General features: G+C 35.2%; 1 protein-coding gene and 1 non-coding gene across 3 annotated transcripts in view; one reads left to right on the top strand and one right to left on the bottom strand.

Annotated features, from left to right (window-relative positions):
- The window catches only part of ADGRL4 (adhesion G protein-coupled receptor L4), a 114,430-nt gene that overhangs the window by 84,716 nt on the left and 12,999 nt on the right, over positions 1-16,715 (bottom strand). The gene's annotated exons all lie outside the window — the stretch shown is intronic.
- Positions 8,471-8,577, top strand: LOC114900193. The gene has a single exon (XR_003794798.1). It is a non-coding gene; the product is annotated as a U6 spliceosomal RNA (small nuclear RNA).

Here is a 16,715-nt window from a genome sequence, read left to right as displayed (position 1 = left end):
CTTTGAAGGCACTTTAATCTCAATATATGTGTCACAGGACAAAAACAGATAAATCACGGTGGCATGATGGTATAATTTAAAAGGGATATTTTGGAAGGAGCTGTCAGTGCTATTTTTAATAGTAAATTTTCAATCTCAGATGAATTTTTTTACTACCAAGGACATGAGTTAAAAGTAGCTTCAAATCTCAATATCTAAATCAATATTTAACAGAAAGTACAATAATTACAATTTCCATGCATGACTTCAGATAGTTACATGGTATATATAAGACAGGCTATCACGGTATACTTGTCAAAGAGGACCTCATCAGTACCAGTTGTTTCCAAATTACAGTGGGGGAAATGCACCGCAAAGCACGTGAAAAACAATCCATTGATATACAGGAAAACTGTTAACATTTCTTCACTTATAAATACCTTTTCCTTTTTACAGTTCAGTAGTTATTGATCATAATGTAGAAGGCTATAATTTATAAGTAAATGTATATATATTGGATGTGCAGTCTAAAAATTCTAATTTACAGCATGAACAGAGTCAAAAAAAATCACCATCGTTAATTAGAATGGGATTGATTTCCACGTCAATTCTAATTATCTGGTAGTTATTGATCAGTACACTGTTTTGAGAAAATTCCAAGGCAATGTTCAGTCAGTGTCGGTAAGGGATACTGCTATGGATTGAATATTTGTATCTCTCCAAAATTCATATATTGAAGCCCCAATCCCAGTGTGATGGTATGTGAATGTGTGGCTTTGGGGAGGTAATTAGTTCATGAGGGTGGAGCCCTTATGAATGGGATTGGCACTCTTTCAATTGGATGAAGGGACTAGAGTGTCCCTTCTCTACCAAGTGAGAGTATCAACAAAAAATGGCCATCTGTAAACCAGGAAGAGTGTTCTCTCCAGACATCTACTCTGCTGGCACACTGATCGTGAATTTTCCAGCCTCTGGCATAAATGTTTGATGTTTAAGCCACTCAGTATATGGTATTTGTTATGGCAGCCAGAATCGATTAAGACAGAAATCAAGACAGTTATCTATGGGAGAAGACAGGAAGCATGGCATCATTGGAATGGTAATCTGGCATCCTGCTCTAGGCACTGGCAAATAATACTGCTTGCTTAATTTATGTGGATAATTTCTTTGTTTCTATCATTTCCTTTTCAATATTCCAAGACTCCTGTCATTTTCCTAGATAAGCCACATTTATTCCCTCTTCCGTCCCCCACCACTCAAGGATTTGAAATAGCATATGAGGATGCTCTAGATGACAAACCTGTGCCTGTGTCTACAAGTAAGCCAGAATCTTTTGTTCTAAACCCTCATTTAGCCTCACATTTTCTCTGCTCAAAATCCCACCCATTTTTGTCTTCATTGAACCTATTCTTTCTTCTAGTCTTTTCTCTCATCTTCTACTCTTTTTCTGCTCAATTCTTTCCAACAGCCTTTATATTTGGTCAATTTCCACACTGGCTTTTTTGTTTACTTTCACAGCTATACTACTTAAAATAATTTCTTTACTTCTCAGGCACTACTCAACCCATTCTCGATTGGATTCAGTCACCAAAATTTCACCAAAGTAGTTCTTGCTAATGCCACCATTGATCTCTATATTAAAACACTTATTGTTTTTAAATTTTCATTGGGCCTTTCAGTAGCATTTGAAACTGTGAACTCTTCTTCTTTCTTGCAATACCCATTCCCTTAGCTTTAACAATAACACACAAGTTCTCCCTTCCTTTAAGGCCACACTTCTAAATTCCTTACATCAATTTACCTTTCCCTGCTGATTAAAGATTTGAGCTTAGTTCTTCTTTATTTTCATTCGATGATCTCTTTTATGTCGTCTCTATAGGTAATCATATTTACGTCCATGGTTTCCATTAACACCAACATTCTGCTAATGATTCCAAAAATTTTCTGTCTATTCAAGACTTCTCTAAGTTCCAGACCAACATGTACTGTTGTCTCTACTTAGATGTATGAATAGCATGACAGTGATACCATACAAAACAAAACTAATGATTTTTCTCCATATATATTTCCTTTTCTCATCAAATGCATCAATATCCACCCAATTATTCATACTACAAACCTAAGAGATATCCTTCACATCTCTCTGTCTCTCACCTGGAACATCCAATTCATCATCAAGACCTATAGATGTCTACATTTTAAATATCACTCCTATCTGTTTTCTTCCGTCTTTTTGGTCACTAATTTTGACTAAGCCAAAATTCACTATCCCCGACCCATGAGATATCCTCCACTTGCTGAGCCTGCTTCCACACTTTGCTGGCCTTCAATTCATTTACTTTGTAGAAGAAAAGGTGAATATCTGAAAATAGAATCCATTTTTTTCTATGGATAACATCAGGGCCCTACATAATATGACCACTGACCTACATTTTAGATACATGTTCTACAACTAACTATAGCATTTCACTAACTACTTCAGCAACTTATATTTGTTCTTAGAATTTGTATTTCTTTATCGTTCATTAGAGCTTTCATATGTGCATACAATGCTCATTCCTACCTGCCATTTCTATCCTCAAGCACATGCTTCATCAAACTAATTCCCAGCTCAAACCTCAGTTTAAACATTTTCTCCTTATGAAGCTTCCATGATCACTGGAACCACTCAAATGATTAAGTAATCATTGTGTAATAGTGGTTTTAATGTTTCTCTATCTTTCTAGAATCCATAACAGCCACATATACTTATTCAGTGCTTTATATTTAACCCTACAAAGTGCCTATCACATCATAGGTGCTCAACACGTATTTTTTGAGTGAATGAATGCATGAATTAATGAATGGTAAACTATACAAAAGAGCACCTGATTTGATTCAACCTTATTGCTCTATCATTAAAAAAGGTAATCTACACTAATTACAGTATGGATTTTTAAATTTATGATAAGCTATCATCATATTCTTTAAAATATTTTTAATAGAAGCTGCATTTTTTGTGTGTCTGTAATTTAGAAATATTGAAATATTAGAATGAAAGTTACAAATGTATTAGAATTAAAGATTTTTTTAAATTGAAAAGTGAAGAATTATGACATAACCTGATACTTTCTTGCCAAGTTACAAAATAAAAGTAATAAAAAAAAATGTTATTATATTAAGGGTTTAAACACTTTATCACATTTTTTAAAAGTTAAATTCATCATCAGCTCCTTGACAATAATTTTGAAATGACAAGTTTAAAAAAAAATAGAGAGGAGTAAATTTAGACTTAGGAGAGACTGATAGGGATTTTCACCACTGGCAAAGTGCTATGATGTTTGTTTTGACTTTTTTTTTTTTTTTTTTTTTTGCGGTACGCGGGCCTCTCACTGTTATGGCCTCTCCCGCTGCGGAGCACAGGCTCCGGACACGCAGGCTCAGCCACCATGGCTCACGGGCCCAGCCGCTCTGCGGCACGTGGGATCTTCCCAGACCGGGGCACGAACCCGTGTCTCCTGCATCGGCAGGCGGACTCTCAACCACTGCGCCACCTGGGAAGCCCTGTTTTGACTTTTAAAAAAATATTTATTTGAGATTCAGTTTCAGAAAGATGACTTTTCATTCTTAATCAAATGAATTTGTATTTAGCTTACTTTTCATTTATTGGAAAGTTTTCCAAGAAAGTAAAGATGGTTCAAATGCAGTGAGTAAATATTTGATCATCTTGGGGTGACATAAGTTAAACCATAACTCAGAAATGTTGCTGAACTGAATAAAGGTGTCTTGACACGTTTTCACTCAAATCTATCCTCATTCAGAATGAGATGTTAATTTGATGAATGCTTGAACAGCCTTGGAAGAGCAGAATCATAATAGAGTAATTCCAATCATTCCTCTCAACGAGTTCTTGTCAATGAACACATGTCATTTCTCCAAGACACTGAAAATCCTGATAGGTGCTGTCCTAGGAGGTTATTCTATGGATCCTTGATTTCTCTCAGAGTTTAAGACTCTACCTAGAGATTATATTGAAATTCCCATCCTTGAAACAAAGTTGTGCCAAATATTTCATCTTTCCATTCTGCAAAATTATTTTCTTTATATTTCTCTCAGAATGATCTTATTCGATGGCAAATGAATCTTATTATTATATATAAGCATCATATATATGTGATCTTGTTATTATATATAATGATCTTATTGTTCATATACACACATATATATATTTCTCTATTCAAATAAGCTTTAAGCTAAAGTATCCTGCAAGTCTTTTTTAAAAATTGCATAATAATAATTAAAAGAAACCTCATATATTGGGACTTCCCTGGTGGCACGGTGGATAAGACTCCATGCTCCCAATGCAGGGGGCCGGGTTCAATCCCTGGTCAGGGAATTAAGTCCCACATGCATGTCTCAACTAAGAGGCCACAGGCTGTAAATAAGATTCCGCATGCTTCAACCATGAAGTCTGCATGCCACAATGAAGACTGAGTGTGCCACAACTAAGACCTGGTGCAGCCAAAATAAATTAAATAAATAAATATTTAAATTAAAAAAAGAAACCTCATATAGAGAAATATCTATTTTTCTGTGTATCTGTTTATCAGTGTTCATTTTTTTGTTTTGTTTTTTAATTTTTATTGAAATATAGTTGATTTACAATCCTCATATACTTTTTTTTTTTAATATAAGCTTTTTTTTTTTTTTTTTTTTTTGGTGGTATGCGGTCCTCTCACTGTTGTGGCCTCTCCCGTTGTGGCACACAGGCTCCGGAGGTACAGGCTCAGCGGCCATGGCTCACGGGCCCAGCCGCTCCGCAGCATGTGGGATCTTCCCGGACCAGGGCATGAACCCGTGTCCCCTGCATTGGCAGACGGACTCTCAACCACTGCACCACCAGGGAAGCCCTAAGCATTTTTTTTTTAATATAAGCATTCTTAAGGTCACTTTTCCATAAGCTATGAGAATGTCCCCAGAGCATTTTCTCTGGTTCTCTTATATGCTTGTGGGTTTTTATTTGTTTGTTTCCATTTTATTTTTCTTTTTTAATTGAAAGTTGCAAAAGCTTAACATTAGGATCAGGCAAAATCTTATATTCATTTCCCATACCAGCAGCTTCACTTCCAGAAGGTTAAGGGTCATAAGGGTTTAAAGCTTCATCTACCACAAAGGTTCTCAATTCTTCATGCACTTTAGAATCACCTGGGGAGTTTAAACAACTCCCAATGTTTCTGTGCCACTGCCACCAGAGATTCTGATTGGCCATGGATGGGGCCCAGGAATGGCAATTTAGAAGCTCCGGAGTGGATTCTAATATGTAAGCAGGGTTGAAAAGCTCTCTCTTTATTCTTTTTTTATTTTTGGGGGGGGTCTTTTAACATCCTTTACATTTTATACAATCTTCATATACTTTTAAATAGCTAATTTCAATGGGAGATTTGTTAAGCCAAAGAAAAATATTTAGAGTTTCATAATATGTAGATTTGTTCAAGTTTTCATGTAAATCCTGTGTTTTCAAGCAATATTAATTTATTACTCAATTATGATAAATATTCACAGTAAGTGGACTAAACTGTTTTCTCAGAATTTACACTTTTAAATGTTTCCTACTGTACTTAACATCCTCCACTAGGTACCACATCTTCAATGCTAAACATTTTATATTATATATGCCAATAAATTATAAAAATAATTTATTGGCATATATATATATATATATTTATATATATAAATTTGGAAGTAATTAGCTCCTAAATATTCTTTTTAAATGTGCTTCTACTTTAAATTCAGTCTTCCACCAAGCTGACCAGGTGATTGGTACAAAGGTAATTTAATGAAAATTGCTCTTTAAAGAAAGCTTACTTCACAAAGGCCAGTGATGGGTGTTGACATGATGTGATTTCTGCCCAGTGCTCTGAATGTCAAAGTGAAGAAATTCAGTGAAGCTTGGGTAAATGGTGGGAGTAACTATGACTCTCTTCAGGTAGCCAAATACCTTGTCATCTAATTAGTGGTGCACATGAATGGATGAATGAGATTCCCACTGTCCCTACCTACTATCCAGTGAAAACACAACCAAGGGAGCAGGCTTGGTGGAATCAGAGGAGAAAGAAGACCTTGTAGAGCTTAACTCTAGTCTGGCATGGTGAAAAGAATGAGAGATATAGAATAAGTGGGAGGCCCCTGGCACACTCCGGTCCCTGTGAGAGGGTGGGGCGGGGTCCACCGGACTTGCAGGCTGCCAGTGAAATACCACCAATCTGATCATTTTTTCACTGACCTGGTGAGGTGGGGGAGGTGGGGGGCTAGCCCTGAGGGGCTTTTGCTTCTGGAACCAAGTGCCCGGCCACACTCTGGCCATGAGTGACCCACTCCAGGGACAGTGCCAGTTGGAGAGTTTGACTGGGGTGGTACAACTGTCAAATGGTAATGTAGGTGTCCTAAGGGGAGTTCAGGGAGGACAGAAACTTCTTGTGGAGCAGAAGGGCAAAAGCTCACTTGATCTTGATTTTCAGTATGAATACAGAGCATGAAGGTGGGGCCTCAAAATTCTTCTGACCTTTGGGGTTTTAAGCAGGAGGTGTCTGAAAAATTACCACAAGGATAATTGACAGTAACACAATAATAGTAGGGAACTTTAACACCCCACTTACAACAATGGACAGATTATCCAAACAGAAAATAAATAAGGAAACACAAAGTTTAAATGACACATTAGACCAGATGGACTTAATTGATACTTATAGGACATTCCATCCAAAAACAACAGAATACACTTTCTTCGCAAGTGCATGTGGAACATTATGCAGGATAGATAACATCTTGGGTCACAAATTAAGCATAGGTAAATTTAAGAAAACTGAAATCACATTAAGCATCTTTTCCGACCACAACGCTATGAGACTAGATATCAATTACAGGAAAAAAAAAAACTGTAAAAAATACAAATACATGGAGGCTAAACAACATGCTACTAAATAACCAAGAGATCACTGAAGAAATCAAAGAGGAAATCAAAAAATACCCAGAAACAAATGACAATGAAATATGACAACCCAAAAATTATGTGATGCAGCAAAAGCAGCTCTAAGAGGCAAGTTTATAGCAATACAATCCTACCTCAAGAAACAAGAAAAAATCTCAAATAACCTAAGCTTACATCTAAAGCAATTAGAGAAATAAGAACAAAAAACCTCAAAGTTAACAGAAGGAAAGAAATCATAAAGATCAGACCAGAAATAAATGAAAAAGAAATGAAAGAAACAATAGCAAAGATCAATAAAACTATAAGCTGGTTCCTTGAGAATTGGTAAACCATTAGCCAGACTCATCAGGAAAAAAAGGGAGAAGACTCAAATCAACAGACTTAGAAACAAAAAAGAAGTAACAACTGACAACACAGAAATACAAAAGATCAGGAGAGACTACTACAAGCAACTATATGCCAGTAAAATGGACAACCTGGAAGAAATGGACAAATACTTATAAAAGTACCACCTTCCAGAATGAATCAGGAAGAAATAGAAAATATGAACAGACAAATCACAAGCACTGAAACTGAAGCAGTGATTAAGAATCCTCCAATAAACAAAAGCCCACGGCCAGATGGCTTCACAGGTGAATTCTATCAAACATTTAGAAAAGAGCTAGCACCTATCCTTTTCAAACTCTTCCAAAATATAGTAGAGGGAGGAATACTCCCAAACTCATTCCACGAGGCCAACATCACCCTGATACCAAAATCAGAAAAAAGATGTCACAAAAAAAGAAAATTACAGACCAATATCCCTGATGAACATAGATGCAAAAATCCTCAACAACATACTAGCAAACAGAATCCAACAGCACATTAAAAGGATCATACACCATGATCAAGAGGGGTTTATCCCAGGAATGCAAGGTTTCTTCAATATATGCAAATCAACCAATGTGATACACCATATTAACAAATTGAAGGAGAAAAACCATATGATAATCTCAATAGATGCAGAAAAAAGTTTTGACAAAATTTAACACCTATTTATGATAAAAACCCTCCAGAAAGTGGGCATAGAGGGAACCTACCTCAACATACTAAAGGCCATATATGACAAACCAACTGCCATCATTCTCAATGGTGAAAAACTGAAAGCATTTCTTTTAATATCAGAAAAAGACAAGACTGCCCACTCTCACCACTATTATTCAACATAGTTTTGGAAGTTTTAGCCATGGCAATCAGAGAAGAAAAAGAAATAAAAGGAATCCAAATTGGAAAAGAAGAAGTAAAACTGTCACTGTTTGCAGATAACATGATACTATACATAGAAAATCCTAAAGATGCCACCAGAAAACTACTAGAGCTAATCAATGAATTTGGTAAAGTAGCAGGATACAAAATTAATGCACAGAAATCTCTTGCATTCCTATATACTAACAATGAAAAATCTGAAAGAGAAATTAAGGAAACACTCCCACTTACCATTGCAACAAAAAGAATCAAATACCTAGGAATAAAACTACCTAAGGAGTGCTTGCTTCGGCAGCACATATACTAAAATTGGAACGATACAGAGAAGATTAGCATGGCCCCTGCGCAAGGATGACACACAAATTTGTGAAGCGTTCCATATTTTTTGATGACCATAGTGGTAGTCTGCACCTGGTACTCCTTGTGGTATTTCTAAAAGACACCCCCGCAAAGATTCACCTTGTTGACTAACAGGTAAAATAAAAGAAAGTATTCTAGAGGAAATAATACCAACAGAACTAAAAAAAAAAGTGCCGCCAAAAAGTGAAGAGTCTGCTCTTCCAGGGGAAAGTGCAGTGAAACATGGTATATTTGTAAAAGATGTTCTGTTCCCCTGCACAGAGGTGCCTGCTATACTGCCTATCACACTCTAACAAAATATTAGTATGTTTTAGTAAGACATGTACAAAGTTTCAAATAAATACATTAAGTACAAAAAAAAAAAAAAAACTACCTAAGGAGGCTAAAGATCTGTATGCAGAAAACTATAAGACACTGGTGAAAGAAATTAAAGATGATACAAACAGATGGAGAGATATACCATGTTCCTGGATTGGAAGAATCAACACTGTGAAAATGACTATACTCCCCAAAGCAATCTACAGATTCAATGCAATCCCTATCAAATTACCAATGGCATTTTTCACAGAACTAGAACAAAAAATTTTGCAATTTGTATGGGAACACAAAAGAACCCGAATTGCCAAAACAATCTTGAGAAAGTAAAACGGAGCTGGAGGAATCAGGCTCCCTGACTACAGATTATACTACAAAGCTACAGTAATCAAGAGAGTATGGTACTGGCACAAAAACAGAAATATAGATCAGTGGAACAGGATAGAAAGCCCAGAGATAAACTCACGCACATATGGTCACCTTATCTTTGACAAAGGAGGCAAGAATATACAGTGGAGCAAAGACAGCCTCTTCAATAAGTGGTGCTGGGAAAACTGGACAGCTACATTAAAAGGATGAAATCAGAACACTTCCTAACACCATACACAAAAATAAACTCAAATTGTATTAAAGACCTAAATGTAAGGACAGACAGTATAAAACTCTTAGAGGAAAACATAGGCAGAACACTCTATGACATAAATCACAGCAAGATCCTTTTTGACCCACCTTCTAGAGTAATGGAAATAAAAACAAAAATAAACAAATGGGACCTAATGAAACTTCAAAGCTTTTGCACAGCAAAGGAAACCATAAAGAAGACAAAAAGACAACCATCAGTATGGGAGAAAATATTTGCAAATGAAGCAACTGACAACGGATTAATTTACAAAATATACAAGCAGTTCATGAAGCTCAATATCAAAAGAAAAAAACAACCTAATCCAGAAATGGGCAGAAGACCTAAACAGACATTTCTCCAAAGACATACAGATGGCCAACAAACACATGAAAAGATGTTCAACATCTCTGATCATTAGAGAAATGCAAATCAAAACCACAATGAGGTACTACCTCCCACCAGTCAGAATGGCCATCATCAAAAAACCTAGAAAGGATAAGTGCTGGAGAAGGTGTGGAGAAAAGGGAACCCTTATGCACTGTTGGTGGGAATGTAACTTGATACAGTCACTGTGGAGAACTATTTGGAGATTACTTAAAAAACTAAAAATAGAATTACCCTATGACCCAGCAATCCCACTACTGGGCATATACCTGAGAAAACCATAATTCAAAAAGATACATGTAACACAATGTTCATTGCAGCACTATTTACAATAGCTAGGATATGGAAATAACCTAAATGTCCATCGACAGAATGGATAAAGAAAATGTGGCACATACATACAATGGAATATTACTCAGCCATAAAAAGGAACGAAATTGAGTTATTTGTAATGAGGTGGATAGACCTAGAGTCTGTTATACAGAGTAAAGTAAGTCAGAAAGAGAAAAACAAATACCGTATTCTAATGCATATATATGGAATGTAGAAAAATGGTAGTGATGAATCTAGTGGTAGGGCAGAAATAAAGATGGAGACATTGAGAATGGACTTGAGGGCACAGTGGGGAAGGGGAGGCTGGGACGTAAGTGAGAGAGTAGTACTGACATACATACACTAACAAATGTAAAATGGATAGCTGGTGGAAGCTGCTGCATAGCACAGGGAGATCAGCTCGGTGCTTTGTGACCACCTAGAGGCATGGAATAGGGAGTGTGAGAGGGAGGCTCAAAAGGGAAGGTATATGGGGATATGTGTATGCATACAGCTGATTCACTTTGCTGTTCGGCAGAAACTAACACCACATTGTGAAGCAATTATACTCCAATAAAGATGTATTAAAAAAAAGAAAGCTTACTAATAAGTAAATGATTAATTTTTTTTTCCCTTCAGACACAGAAAGCCTAAAATGTAAGTTGAGGATTAATAAACTATTAGCAAGTAGGGACTAATATACCCTTATTCTAGGTATATGGTTAAGTGCTCATATGTGTTGCTGTTCGTGGAATTTAGGAAAAGCAGAAGAGCACCTTGTTATAACATAACTGCCTAGATGATTTTCATCTGATTTTCTGGATAGTTTGGGAAAGTAGAAAAAGAATGAACCTATCCAAAACAATGTGGCAGAAAGTGACTGACAGATTTACATTAATAACAGTTCACTTACTGAGGCCTTTCTATATGGCCAGTATCATAACTAAATGCTATATTTTTATTATCTTCTTTTATCCTCAAAAATATTTTGAAGTTGATAAGACTATTTATATACCAAAGACATAGCAACCGGTCCAAATATGACAGCTAGCAAATGATGGAACCAGGATTCGATCCCAGGGATGCCTTCCTCAGAAGCTCTGCTTCTTCTATAGCTCTGCTTCTTTGGATCGATCTTGGTTCAAATTGTCAATAGTGTCTGAATCTAAAAAGTTGAGGTACAGATTTTCAAAGCAGGTCTCCATTATAATGCTTCATCTGCTGAAATCTACTTTGAAATAAACTACAGCCATTTTTTCCCCTCCTATATTTATTATTTGTACTTGGTATTCCAGATTTGAATACTTAACCGTATGTCAAAATTTTGCTTTAAATTCTATTCTCTAAGTGTGTCATATTTGTAAGTGTGTCATTCGATTTTAATATTGTTGTAAGGACAATTTATTTTCAATTAATAAAGGAATTGATCTGCAAATATTAAGGCATTAGTAGTAGTAAGTCCTTGGATCATAATTTATGAATCGCTGGAATCTTTTTTTGAAAACTGTATCTCCAGTAATCAATAAGACTTAAGTTTTCTTTTCTAAACACAATAAAGTGTATTATGGGTTATAATCTAAAACCTTGCTTAAATTCATATTAACTTCATACTTCTTTATTCTTAAAGCAACCATCTGATCATTTAAAAGGATAAGTATAAAGAGATTATTGACTATAAAACAACAATTACTGCCTCTATTGAAAATTTTCTGACATATTTGTCTACTAATAAACTGAAATTCAAAGTCCAAAACATATTTTAAAAAACAGTCTTCTCCACATAGTATTCCATTATGAAACTGCTGCAGGGAACATAATATTCATTGAACAAACACAACACTATAATCAGGCATCTGCTTGCTTTCCTGCATTGCATATACAACAGAGATTTGTTGTCCTTTTTTTAGTATTCTCAATAGGTTTCTGTGTTTATAAAGGTCCAGAAATTATCTTCAGAACAGATCCTCCATATGGCACCAGGAAACCTAGCATAAGAACCTTTCTGACACAAAGGATATAGAACTCTCTTACTTCAAAATATCAAAATTTTTCCACAAATACAAAACTATCAAGCAAGTGTTAGGACCACCTCAACTTCTGTTCAGTCTCATCAAAATTGATTTAGTTGTCTGCACAAGTCAACTTTAATTATCAAAAATGTACAAAAAACAGCACATTTCTTCCCACTTAAATGTTAAACATGACTCCAGTGACATTTTTAATAACAAATTCTTTAAGACTCAGTATGTGTTCTTGATCTGCAGAGGGCTAACAGCATGATATCACTAAAGAAACATGACCCAAATTTTAGTTCTGAGGTTATATCCACAAAAGAGAAATAAAGTGGAGATGCCCACTTTTCTGCATAATTATTGCATATATAACTGACCTGGTGAGTCAACCCAAAGAATCTCAAGGAAAAAAAATATATATTTTGGTGTTCTTTGGTAAGACTTTACAAATTTCACAATTTGTTTGAACTCTCCTCTGCAATTCATTTTTTCCTTTGTAAATATATCCTGAGTTAACACCTGTTAAATAAGCTAGCATGTAAGACATGTAGAACACTGATAACCTGACTACCCTCATTCTACTGTAAGTTCTTAAAAACTACATTCTAAAATTCACTGAATAATTTAAATAACAAATAATTTTTATGTCTGTGCTCATGTGCACACACTTTCTTATTTTTGATTTTATAAATATAACCTTTAAAGTATTAGAAAATACAAAATACCATGTTAATCTATAAGGATAACACTCTTAAATGACTCCACCTTCAATACAGTGAAACAACTAAATATAATGTCAATTACATAAAAACCACTTGTTACGCCATAGAAGATTATTCAGACCCCACACAAAGGGTAGTTTCCTTCCCCGTAATGGTAACAAAGTGATTAACTAGCAAGTTCAACATGAAGGAATGATATGGTTCCAAGTGTGTATGGTTCCTTAAACCTCGTCAAGGCATATTGCCAGATATTTCAATTAATGTGTAACAAGGTCACAAAATCAATTTCTTATCAGCTAAAAACACTCTTACAGTAAATTTTATTTTCAAACCATAATCTCTAAATTAAATCTGTGTCCCTAAAACATACAGTACAGAAACTCACTCATTGGGTTTTCCCCCTGATAGCATTTTCACAAATGGCACAAGGCTTTGTATGCTATATATAGCCTACAATGTTTGGCTGGATTCTAATCTTCCTAGAGAATGTCTTTATCTTTTTCCATGGCAAATGAAGGACGAAAGTATTAATTTCCTCCCTAAAATAAGTACAGGCTTTGAACAGTCTGGCATTCTATCTTCTAGCAATTTGTTTGGGAACTTTTAAACAGTTATAAAGAGAATCTCTGATACTGTATATTAATCCAGATTTCTTGGTAATATAAATTATCAGAACATAACATTGCGGGAAAAATCACGTTAATACGGGAAATACCATTACCGTGCAGTAAATTCCATTTAAAGGGACTTGGCAGGAATCGAGCTTTTCAGGCCAATGACACTCAAAATAATCTCATTCTTAATGAAAACTCTTTGACTTGAATATAAAATACCATCGTCTATTATTCAGGTGCTGGAGTTCTTTCTCTATATTCCAATTTCTTTAAACAGAATGTTTTTTCCTCCTAAAATCCTTATTCTCACTCTACCCAGAAGTACACATGAGACTACAGTAATTTAAGCCCTGGTACCTTTTCCCTCAATGGCAATGGACCAAAATAGTTAAAGCAGCTGAAATGTATCAGTAATACTGCCTTAATTTTTTAATATCCAGAAAATCACAACTTTCAAGGCAGACAAATATGATTTGTTCTGTTTTTTAACATTCAAAATGCTTGATACATTTATACAGATGCTGTATAATGTACACTACATAGTGGTATTATCTCATACAGCTGACCAACAAATTAAAGAATTGATTTATTATAAATTCAGATTCTTGGCACCAGTTTGATGGTTGGTAAAATATGGGATATAAAATCATATCTCAAGAAGACAAGAAGAAGAAATTATCTGAGATAATACATTAGAGTTTTTCAAAACATTTTTCCCACGTCCTCCTAAACATATACTCTTTTAGTTGATTTCAGCACTGCTAGAGAGCATGAAAAGAATGTTTCCTAAATCAAGGAAGTGAATAACTCTTAGGAAGGGTTACAACACATTTTTTAAAATTAAACACAACATTTTTGTAGATGAAGAAAATATTTTCTTCATAATCTTTATATATTGGAAGTATTAAAATTCTAATGAAGTAATTTAAAGTTACAGAGATTAAGAATATTTTTTTCTTCCCAATTCATTCATGTGATAATTTATTCTATTTAATCAAATTTAGAGTTTGATAAAAAACAAAATAAAATTTGTCCTTCACTTTGTACATACTAATGCAAAAACAGATAAAACTTCACCTGAAGAATAAATACAGCTTCATGTAATGTTGTATTTAAAAAGATTAGTTCATGGGAAAGAGTGATAAATGTGAGACAGATATTTTCAACAACACAGAATAAAATTCTGTTTTGAAATTAAAGAAAAAACAAAGTACTAATATGCTTAGAAATGAAAATATCATTTTTCTAAGTGCTAATAATTTCACAATTACTAGGATTTTTATGAAAACAGCATATGTGACACATCAGATGCAGAAAAAAAATACCGTAGTCAATGTGACTCCTGGGACTCTGAAGATTAGGGCCAGGGTGCTTCAAAAACAGGAGGTCATCACAAGGTATTAGTGCCAATATTGCAAATGTCCCTGCTTTAGGACATACTGCTTCCTAATTCAGGAAAATGTTCAAAAGAGCAATAGATAAGTTAATGGAAATTCAGTCTTGCACAGTTGATCACTCAAAATGAAATAGGGAAAGACAGTTTGGAGAAAACCAATGTGAAGTTTATTAAGCAAACTGATCATTCATGCACATTTTCTATCTGGCTATAATGGATAGTCTTTATTTACAGCAAAATATTTGGGATGGGATTATACCTAATGTAGTCTTGCTATATGGGTCTCTTACAATGTATAGAATTCAAGCAAATCTAAGTGCTGATTCATGCAAGCAGGAATACCACCCACAGTGTCTTAATAAATTCAGCATAGGCAAGGAACAATAAGAATGGGGCACCAACCAATCAGAGTAACCACTCAAAAACAATCCATAGTATTTTACAGATTGGATCCAAGGAATTTTGGTAGTTTCCAAGGATCCACTCAAGAATAAGAATTAGTTACTCTCCTCAAACAGCAGTCACTGTTGGGATTCCCCAGGCACTATTAAAAAACAGGCATTCTCTATGTCTGTGTCTTTATTCCTGTCCTTGAGGACACGGGGAGGGGGAAGGGCAAGCTGGGATGAAGTGAGAGAGTGTCATGGACATATATACACTACCAAATGTAAAATCGATAGCTAGTGGGAAGCAGCTGCATAGCACAGGGAGATCAGCTCAGTGCTTTGCGACCACCTAGAGGGGTGGGATAAGGAGGGTGAGAGGGAGGCGCAAGAAGGAAGGGATATGAGGATAGACGTATGCATATAGCTGATTCACTTCATTATACAGAGGAAACTAACACAACATTGTAAAGCAATTATACTCCAATAAGGATGTTAAAAAAAAAAAAGCAGGCAAACTCCATCAACACTTATTCCAATATCATGAATTGATGCAAAAGTAAAAAAATGAATTATGAGAAGAAGGTGAAAAAGCAAACAATTATTCTTAAAATATAGAAATAAGAAAGGCCTTGCAAAGAAAGTGACATGTGTACTGAGTTTTAGACAATGAATCTCAGTTTATAATTTTTCCAACATTGAAAGTGCCTGATTTATTTCCTGAGCACACACACAGCTGATTATCCCGTCCCGTTTATTGTCTGACACAAAGTATTTTGATGCCTGGAACTATATGAAATCCTCAGAATGGAGAAATTTAGCTACAGGTTTCCAGCTGAGAAGACTGCCCCTCTGATCAAGTCCACTCTCAACATCCCTGGCTCATCACAGTTAAAAATAAACAATCATCAATGTTCTTTTGAAATTGCAACACAAGGACAAGTTCTATTTTGTAGCATTTTGTTCCAGATTGTTCATTAAATGGTACTTATAAAATCACATGAATCATAACCCTCCTCCCCACATAACGAATATGTGTATCATTTTATTCAAAAGGGGTTCTCTCAACTGCATACAACAGTGACTAAACCTTTCCCAGAGGGGAGCAAATATAAAAATCAAGGTTTATAGCCTTCTTGTTTCTTTTTTTATGATTCAGGTGACTCTGATATAGCACTTCTCCTGCTGATCATATTCTATGTAATACCTTACTTTTTAGCACTCTAATACAGGGGGTTCACTGAAGATTCGTCCAGAAGTTCCTTTCAAAGGAGGAAATCACCAGAGAAAACAATAATGGAAATAATGGAAAATAAGTTTTATTTATGTGCCTGCCTCTACTGATGTGTAACATCTGCCTGGAGAAGAACTTTGAGGTCACATCCTGGTTCAGCAGAAAAGAAT

The sequence above is a fragment of the Monodon monoceros genome, unplaced genomic scaffold (genome assembly GCF_005190385.1).
Source record: "Monodon monoceros isolate NGI ecotype Baffin Bay Population unplaced genomic scaffold, NGI_Narwhal_1 Super_Scaffold_18, whole genome shotgun sequence".
Classification (NCBI taxonomy): domain Eukaryota; kingdom Metazoa; phylum Chordata; class Mammalia; order Artiodactyla; family Monodontidae; genus Monodon; species Monodon monoceros.
The sequence above is the reverse complement of the archived record's forward strand: the minus strand, read 5'-3'. Positions and strand labels throughout refer to the sequence as shown.